This window comes from Pseudorasbora parva, chromosome 23, assembly GCF_024679245.1.
Source record: "Pseudorasbora parva isolate DD20220531a chromosome 23, ASM2467924v1, whole genome shotgun sequence".
In the NCBI taxonomy this organism is placed as follows: Eukaryota; Metazoa; Chordata; class Actinopteri; order Cypriniformes; family Gobionidae; genus Pseudorasbora; species Pseudorasbora parva.
The window spans coordinates 21027222-21036788 of record NC_090194.1 but is presented as its reverse complement, the minus strand read 5'-3'; the positions used below and the strand labels follow the sequence as shown (position 1 = coordinate 21036788).

At 36.1% G+C, this 9567-nt stretch overlaps 1 protein-coding gene across 4 annotated transcripts in view; it reads left to right on the top strand.

The window, feature by feature from the left end:
* ppip5k2 (diphosphoinositol pentakisphosphate kinase 2) overlaps positions 1-9567 on the top strand; it is a 73598-nt gene continuing 64031 nt past the window's right edge. For 3 of the 4 annotated variants that reach the window (XM_067433148.1, XM_067433147.1, XM_067433146.1), the window contains exons 1-2: positions 2-307; positions 9069-9135. The gene's annotated coding sequence lies outside the window, so the exon portion shown is untranslated. Of the gene's footprint in view, positions 308-9068; positions 9136-9567 lie in introns of all 4 variants that reach the window. The other variant, XM_067433145.1, reaches the window with a different exon arrangement.

The window sequence follows — 9567 nt, the reverse complement described above, 5'->3', positions numbered from 1 at the left end:
CTCCCCTCTTCGACTGTGTGGTTTTGTTTTTTTTACTTTTAAAGCTTAAGCTGGAGTAAATTCAGACAACATTTACACAGATGATTGTAATACATATTTGCTGGAGAATCGTAAGGGCCTGCAAAATACCGGAATGAGATCATTTTGTGTGCCCGTTAGGCGTTAGCTGAAGGATGATGATATTTGCTGCTGGTGCTTTTAGCATATATGCTAATGTTAGCTCTCCTCATTCAGTGTTTCTCTGTGTGTGAATAGCTAACATATCAGCTCACAGCCTTCGATTTCACTTCGATCTCTTTTAGAGCAGGTAAGAATGTAAATTCCTTGCTGTTCATCACATTTAGCATCATGCATGTGTCCTGCCTGACAGAACATTTCTGCAGGAAGTGAGACATCAAACTGCACATGACTGACCTCCTGTCATGACTTTTGCTGCCATACTAATGCATTTGAACCGAAATCATACTGCACGTCTTGTAATAGATACATGCTGTCAGTCACATGACACTGGCTTTTAAAATATTGTGTTGATTTTGACTCTGATCTAACAATTTAACAAAGTTTAATATATTCTATTCTCTTATCTGACTTTAGCGCTGTTGTTTAACACTTGAATGGATTATGTGAACGTTAACGTAATTTTTTTTGTGGTGAATTGAATTTGCCCTTCTTTGTGAAGGTATCAGCCGGGAACACCTGATCTGCTAAAAACTGTGCTGTTCAGTTGTGGTGTCGTGTAACGTTAACGTATGTTGTGTATTGTAAGTGACAGATGTCCCAGGATTATGGAAGGTCTCTGTTTATGTCTCAGATCACTGGCATGGTTTTTAACATGTGTTTTAGATAGTTGACAAATAATATAGACAGCAAGAAATATTATTTTTATTTCTATTTTTATTCATTCAACAACATGGCTATTAGGCTATAGGTTCCGTTATGGCTATTAATTTCACGGTTCAAATTACTCACGGTTTCGGTACGGTTCGGAGCTATGTTCAGGGGAAAAAGGACAACTGTCATAGGGTAATCTAATGTTAAAAATACATTGCATATTTTGACATTATAAATTAAAGATGATTCCTAGTTACGAATGCTATTCAATCAAGAGTCACTTGTTATTTGATTAGGCACAACATGTGATTTTTTGGGGGGATTAAAATATCCAAAAACAACTAGAACAATGCAATATTTTGTTGACATGTGTTCCATTGATGTATGGTGTGTTAGGATAGGAAAATATTTGTAGATACAACTGTTTGAAAATCTGGAATCTGAAGGTGCCAAAAAAATCAAAATATTGAGAAAATCACCTTTAAAGTTGTTCAAATTAAGTAAGCAACAAATATTACTACTAATAATATTAATATGTTTTATTATTATTATTATTTATTAAATTTACAAAATATCTTCATGGAACATGATCTTTACTTAATATCCTAATGATTTTTGCCACAATACCTGTGTGACTTATGACTGGTTTTGTGGTTTATGGTCACATATCATAAAACAGCTCTGCGTTACCCCACATACACATGACCAGAAAAAACAGAAGCAATTGCCTGCACCACAATAGAAGCTCCGCAAAAGGTCAAGCTAAGCGTCAAAAAATTACATATCTTTAGCAGAGAGCAGGTATATTAGGCTGCTGTCACTTTAAGACATGATGCACAGATCCTGTGATACTGATGCTGTACACATGTTGCCTTTCTAGACTGTTTACGTATGGAATGTCAAAGCTGCCAATATTTTTAAAAAAAATACATAAATAAATATACAAAGAAATGTAAAAAAGCAAAAATAAATAAATAAATATACATAGAAAAACAAAATGAATAATTATTTATATGTTTATTTCCATATTTAAGTATTTATTTATTTATTTCATATATATTTATTTATTATTTTATTTATTTCTACATTTATTAATTTCTATTTTTATTTTTAACACTTTTTTGTTTATTTATTTATACATTTAATTATTTATATATTTATTTATTTATGCTTTTATTTCTTCCTACATTTATTCGTGCATAGGTTAATGAGGAGGGCGGGGTTTACCTCAGACATAGCAATTGAGCTCAGAGTAGGCGAGAGCGACGCGTTTGCAACTGTCAGTCTGCTATGAGCGATGGATGGAGATGAGGTACACTAGTAAAACCCCATCCTCTATTCAATATTTTGTTTCACTCGGAAATACATCTTAACACTGAGGTATAGTTGGTTACAACTTCCGATTTGCAGGGACTTTAAAGGGATAGTTCACCCAAAAATGAATGATCAAATCGGAGTTATATAAAAAATACCATTGCTTTTCCATGCTTTATAATGGTAATGAATGGCAGTCCTGATTTTGAAAAATTGCTACCATAAATTGCTACCATAAAACTGCCATTTATAAAAGCTAGGAAGAGCCAGGACATTTTTTAACATAGCTCTGATTGTATTAGCCTGAAAAAGAAAGTCATACACCTAGGATAGCTTGAGGGTGAGTAAATCATGGGGTAATTTTCATTTTTGGGTGAACTGTCCTTTTTTTTTTTTTTTTTTTTTTTTCACTTTATTTATAGGTTTCTCCACATATTACAGAATATTCCAGACCACAGTTGTACAATTGAACATGTGTAGAAAAATACAAAAAAAAGGGTAAGATCAGAAGATGGGTTGGGAGCCAGGGCACACTCAATGAACTGTCCTTTTAAGAGCAGGAAAGATAGTGGAGACTTGTTACCAATGCTCCTTCTTGCATTATGTTTTAGCTATTAGGTAAATAAGACATATGGTTTTCTTTTCTGTTAATATGCACATGCATATTATATTGATTGCATTATTTTTCATTGTATTATCTTATTTCTGTGTCATACTTAGGGTTTTGTTAGATTATTGCCCCTGAGGCGCGCCTCATCTCAGTCCTCTGAGTACTTGTTCAATTGAATGAACAAGTACTCAGTGCTGAAGGAAGAGTAAAAGTCTCATCTTTATTAAGAGGAGAAGAGATTATATAGAAAGAGTACGAGGGGTGGAGTATTGTTAACCAATGAGAGAGAGAGAGATATAGAAAAACAAGTCTAAATATGGTAATTTCCTGCTCAGGTACCCAGGCTTTCCTAGGGATCCCAAAGACCTTGCAATACAAAAGCAGGGACCATTCCCTGTCTTCCATTCACCCTTGTAGAGCCTTGTTCCTGAAATTGTTCTGGTACATAAAAAAAACATATTTTAAAACATAGAATACAGCTTCAAAAGGGATGAAAATACCCTCTGTCACTTTCCTATGCTGAGACGAACATAAAATCTTTCAGGTTTATTCTAGCCCTTGCTCTCTAACGACGCATACTCAGAATTACAGTAGATTGTTGCCATTGAGGACTTGTATCTGTATTTTAGCTTCCATCTGGTCCCTCGCCACATATATTCAACCTGCAAGTTAGGGAAATTATAAAAAATAAATGGCACTTTCTTGCCCCCATTAAAATAACTGTATGAGTACTATTATGTAATATGTACCGCCTTAAAAAAATTCAGGACTAAGATTCAACCCCATCCCATTATAATTTATGATTCTAAAAGTTGAACTTTGAAAGACCTTGGTCTAACTCAAAGTGTAAGGAACAAGAAAGTGCAATGTTATATGTACACATATGTATTTACAGTATATATATTTATACATGTACATGTACCTTGAAAAACTGGTATAACCTGACTATCAGTGAGATAAATATTCTTTAAAATATGTTTTAAAACATTGTCTCTTTTCCCCATACTATTTATCCTCTTCAATACTGCTTTCTGTTTGTTTCTTATCCGTTTATATTTACATGTACCGTAATCAGTTTTATTTTCTCTCATTTATTTTCTTTGTGTTAAATTTTCTTTATAAAATAGCAATGGCTGCTAACATTTTTCAAACAAGGTCAGCCTGATGATTATTTGCATTTGGTGTGTGTAAGGACCATTCATCTGCTTCTCGGTTTGCTTTTTCATTTGGCGTGAGAGATCCTTAACTGAATTCACCTTGATTCTGAAATTTTGTTTGGGTGCATTGAAGAAGGTCAAATATTTGCTTATCTTGTTGAGTGCATGATATGCTTTAGCATAAAACATTCTGTTTATAATCATCAGTGTGTTTCTTTAGATAAGTGTCACCACTTTTGAAAATATGAGCAAAGTTCTGTTATTGAGAAAGTCTACCCTGCAGCATTTACGCACCTGTTTTATCTGGTTTAATTTTAAAAAAGCCCCAAAAATCTCTAAAACCAGAAGCATATTTTGTTTTTATGCATTATAGCGTAAGTGTAGATTTTTGTGTATGCCGAACTGTGTGTAGTGTACTGTGTATGCTTTGAAAGTGGGCAAATGTTTTACTCATCCTCATGCCATCCCGGTTGTGTATGATTTTCTTTCTTGTGAAAAAATAACATAGGCAGTGTAAAAGTAAATCATATTTCTTTTAAGCATCAATGTTTTAGTCCTTCTTCACTTACTGAAATACTTTTCATAAAATCTTTGTTTGTATTCTGTACAAAAAATAAAAACAATACACAAAAGGGGACGAGTGAATAAAGAGAGAATTTTCCATTTACTTTTATTTATTTGAGAAACCAATAACTTAAATTAAATTTTTTATGTATTATTTTGTGCAGGGTTATAGATACTAACTCTGAAGCTGTGGTCATCTGGGGATTAATTTGACACCTCTGAGAGGTGAGTCCATTGAACAGAACACACAATGTTTTATGGGTCGATCATGTTCAGAATCTTGGGGCCCTATTTTAACGATCTGAGGGTGCGTGCTCTGAAGCGCATGGCACAGGTGCACTTAGGGCATGTCCGAATTCACTTTTACTTGTTTAACGACGGAGGAAATGGTTGTCTTTGTCTCTTAATGAGCCATGGGTGTGTTTTGGGAGCAGTGGTGGAGGAAGTACTGAATCTCAGTAGTTAAGTAAAAGTACAAATAACCAGAGCCATATTTACTTAAGTAAAAGTAGAAGTACTACAACGACAATCCTACTTAAGTAAAAGTAAAAAAGTACTTGATTTTAAATGTACTTTTAGTAAAAAGTAAAAGTACTTGTATAACAATTTATTCTCTTAATGTCTATATTCTAATAATTAAAAAGAAGAAAACAGTATGGGCTGTGGCATTTTAATTAAGTTAGTTTTGGGTTAATGTAGGATAATTATGCGTATCATCTGTTGCCCAGATTACATTCTGACTCACAATATCAGGGTGATCTGCAGAGTTTAATATCGATATTCAGAAGTAACATTTTCATCAGCTTTGATGTATTTAAATCGTCATATTTATGAGGATTAATCTTAAATATAGGATATACTACCAGTAGGTGGCGGCAGGTATTAATGAGTGAGTCATTGAGTCGGTTCGTTCAAACGGCTGATTCGGCAGTCGTTTACGAACAGGTCATTGAATCTTTGATTCAACCGATTCATTCAAACGCTGAATCATTCATTAACACACTATTGCTGTGAGATGCGTTGTGGTTCTGATGTGGAAATATGATCTGATATTGGAAATATTTTCGCTGCTGTAATAGAACAAAAGCAGTTTATATTGCATCTAAAATGTAAGTGACTAATTTTAATTAATTGTTATGGAACTGTCAATGAAATCACTGTCACATTTTCAGTCGTGGTGGTATTCAGGAAAACAGCATGATGACATTTTCAGTGATGTTTTTTAACTGTATTATACGTTATAAAATATAAAAACCTTCACGTTTTGAATATTTACTGCAGTATGTTACTGAGTTTCTCTGTGTGAGCGGTGTTGGTTTGTTTCCATTTCTCCTCGAGAGGCTGCGCGATTGTCAACAGCGCAACCGTCAGTTCATATATTAGCCTATTATTATCCATTAATTATCCGAACAAACCTTAATCTCGAGCCCTGAAACTCATCAGAAAATGTAACGAAAATGTAACAAAACGTTGTAGAAATGTAGTGGAGTAGAAAGTAAAATATTTGCTGCAAAATGTAACGAAGTAAAAGTAAAAAGTATGCACTATTGATTCTACTTAAGTAAACTACAGATATGTGAAAAATGTACTTAAGTAAAGTAACAAAGTATTTGTACTTTGTTACATTCCACCACTGTTTGGGAGTAAGGTGCTAGAAACCAATCAGAGTCTCATCTCCCATTCCCTTTAAAAGCCAGTTGCACTTGATTTACATGGCGGAATATGGATACGCTCAACCTGGAAGAGTCCGTTTAAATACGTGTGCATTGCCACGATTGTTTAAAGCAGAGGTCTCAAACTCCCGGCCCGCGGGCCACTTGCGGCCCGCAGGATGATATTTTGTGGCCCCCTACTTGACATCAAAGTTTAGTGTTAGTGTGGCCCGCTCGTTGCTCTGAAAACCATTTTTGGCAGAGTTGTTGCGTGTGCCTGTGCCGTGCTTTATGCCTCACTTCGTGTGTGTGTATATGAGAGAGTTAGCTCAGCCCTCTCTCGTGCAGTATAATTGGTTGACACCTCGTGATTGACATGAACAGAGGCTAATCAGACAGTAGAAATGAATGTGGTTTAACGGCGCTCAAATGGCCAATCAAATCAAAGTAGGCGGGATATACATTCTCTTTTGGTCCGCGCACATGCTCGCTTGCGCACTCTTCACACACACAGTGTGCTGATGCGGCCCAGCCTGACCACGAGTCTACTTCCAGTGGCCCCCGGGTAATTTGAGTTTGAGACCCCTGGTTTAAAGGAAGTGTATGCAAGATTGTGGCCAAAACTGGTACTGCAATCACTTTCAAATTACTGTAGAGCGGTGTATCCCTTCTCCCCTCCCCCCTGACTCGAGGTTGCCAGATAGGCTGCAGGATCCAGCAGGAACGTTTGTTGCTGCAGCTGTGGTAACTAGAGCAGATCTGGCAACCCGGATGCTGAAACACTACTGACTTCGTGATTGGTCGATAGGTGGAGGGTGGAGCTTTAGGCCAAAACACAACATGTTCAACATCAACATCAGTTGAAGGCTGCAACAACAACTTTGTTGCAACAACCGCACTACTGTTGTCAGTGTTATAAGTATTTGAAATGAACATGATTTCTTAATGTCTAGTGACATTTCAGGGCCATTTTATGATTAATTGAAATACATTTCTTACATAAAGTTCCTTTAAATAAGTTGCCAATTTCATTCGTCATTACTGCAAATAGGTCATTCTGATAATAGAGGTGACTCCATTATGACATGTAGGCATGTAATCCTTATATTTGTAATATTTGGCTTGTTTGTGTGCTGCTGCGTGTCCCTGTGTGTGTAATAAGCAGCGTGTACATGCGTTGTGCACTGCGACAACAATGCACCTGAACACACCTCATTTCAGCCCATGGGCGAACAGATGGGTGCTAGTCCATTTACTATTTAAACAACATGGTGAGGATGTGAAAATGATAACTGCATCGGGCTGGAACTAGCAAAAAACATTAGTATCGCATTGTGCAGTGCATAATAGGGCCCATAAATGGAAAGAGCTTAATTGCACAAGAAGTTACCTTTGTATTGAAGCTTCCAGTCCACACTGTAACACTTTAGTATAGGGAACATATTCACTATTAACTATGAATTTGCCTCAATAAACTCTTAATTTACTGCTTATTATTATTAATAGTAAGTAAGGTTGTTTTTGTAGCATTTAAAGGTGCACTATGTAGTATTTTCGCAGTAAAATATCTAAAAACCAATAGGCCGGTGTTATATATTTTGTTCAGTTGAGTACCTACAATATCTCAAATGTTTCCAATTATTTGTAAATTGTGAGAATATTGCTATTTTAACTAAGGACCGGGACGTGTCAGCATAGCGTCTGAGGAAGTCAATTGCGTCATATCTGCGCTACCCTTGGTTTCGGGGTTATTTGCTAGTATCGCTTTACTCTTAGGAATGTGAACAAGTGAACGCATGGAGTAACATCTTAACATCATTTTCAACACACTTAATCTAATATAATAAACAGTGCTGCATTACCTCATAATCATAACCGGAAGAGTGGATCAGTGCAGGCGCCTGGTGACTGTGTCCCGTCCCGTCATAATAAAAGTCCTGGTGTTCGTGAGCCGTGTGTTTGTATAACAATCGCTCCAGTGACCATTCTCAGCTCCACAACACTCGGCCCTGCTCTGCTTCACACTACAGTAACGTTAATAACCGCATGCATGAACGTGATTTCTGCCCGAGTCCTATTTTCCACCGGCTGTGAGGTGAAGACCACATGTCCCAAGATGCTGCGCTCAAACTTTGCGTCATCAAACTACGCCTTTGTTTTAAATAGGCGCCCTCTAGTGGACGGAAAGTTGCATAGTGCACCTTAAGTTTAGGTATTAAGGGATGTAAAATAAGGTCATGCAGAATAAAGCATAAATATGTGCTTTATAAATACTAATAAACAGACAATAATATCCCAGTAATATGCTAATAAGCAACTAGTTGATCCCTTAAATAAAGTATTACCATCCGCACATATAAATATAAGACATATATTAACATTTAAGAATAAAAATATAAAAAGTATAACAACAACATTTACAGATATGAATGTATTTAGAGAATTGTGAATAATATAATATGAATAAAAATAGGACTAAATGGATTTACAAGGATATTGCACAAAAGAAGTGGCGTATTGCTCTTGCAAGGAATTTATCTGTTCAAGAGGGAAATATCCTGTGGGAAGAAACTGTTCTTATGCCTAGATGTTCTAGTGCCTAGTGAATCACCGTCCGGACGGTAAACATTCATATCGTTAGTGGCAGGGGTAAAGGAAGTCTGTGATGATTCTTCCAGCTCTCTTGCTCAATCTGGAAGAGTACAGGTCCTGGAGGACTCTAATAACCCTCTCTGCAGTCCGGATTGTCTGTTGTAGTCTCCTGATGTCTGATTTGACGGCTGAACCAAACCCGACAGTTATAGATAAACATATAACAGACTCAATGACAGCGGAGTAGAACTGTGTGAGCAGCTTCTGTGGCAGGTTGAACTTCCTCAGCTAGTGAAGGAAGTACAACCTCTGCTGAGCCTTTTTCACAATGTCATTGTCTCACTTCAGGTCCTGAAAGATGGTGGTGCCCAGGAACCTGAATGACTCCAATACTGCCACAGTGCTATTCATGATGGTGAGTGCTGGGCTGTAACTCCACTGTTTTTAGCGTGTTCAGCTCCAAGTTATGACTTGAGCTGAATAATAATATTTACAATACTTTGAAAGTGCAGTTAACTTGAATATAATGTTTCTGTCATAAACACATGGCTTTAATGGTCGTTTTTTTGTAGAAAGCAGAAAACTTATCAGATAATTTGACTTTTATGACAAGGCAAGGGTAGTTTAGGTTGTAAAATGTCACATGGTCTGACTCCTTAAACATGTAGTAAAATTTTTGCATTTTATTGATATTTGTAAAAATGCTTTTTATCTTGAAAAATATATATTGAAAATCAAGCTTTTTTGGAAATTAATAAGTTGTGTAGACTCACATATTTCTTTTTTATGTTATGGTTACATCACATGATGTTTTGGGAGTCATTCATTTGAAACCATTCCTATAATA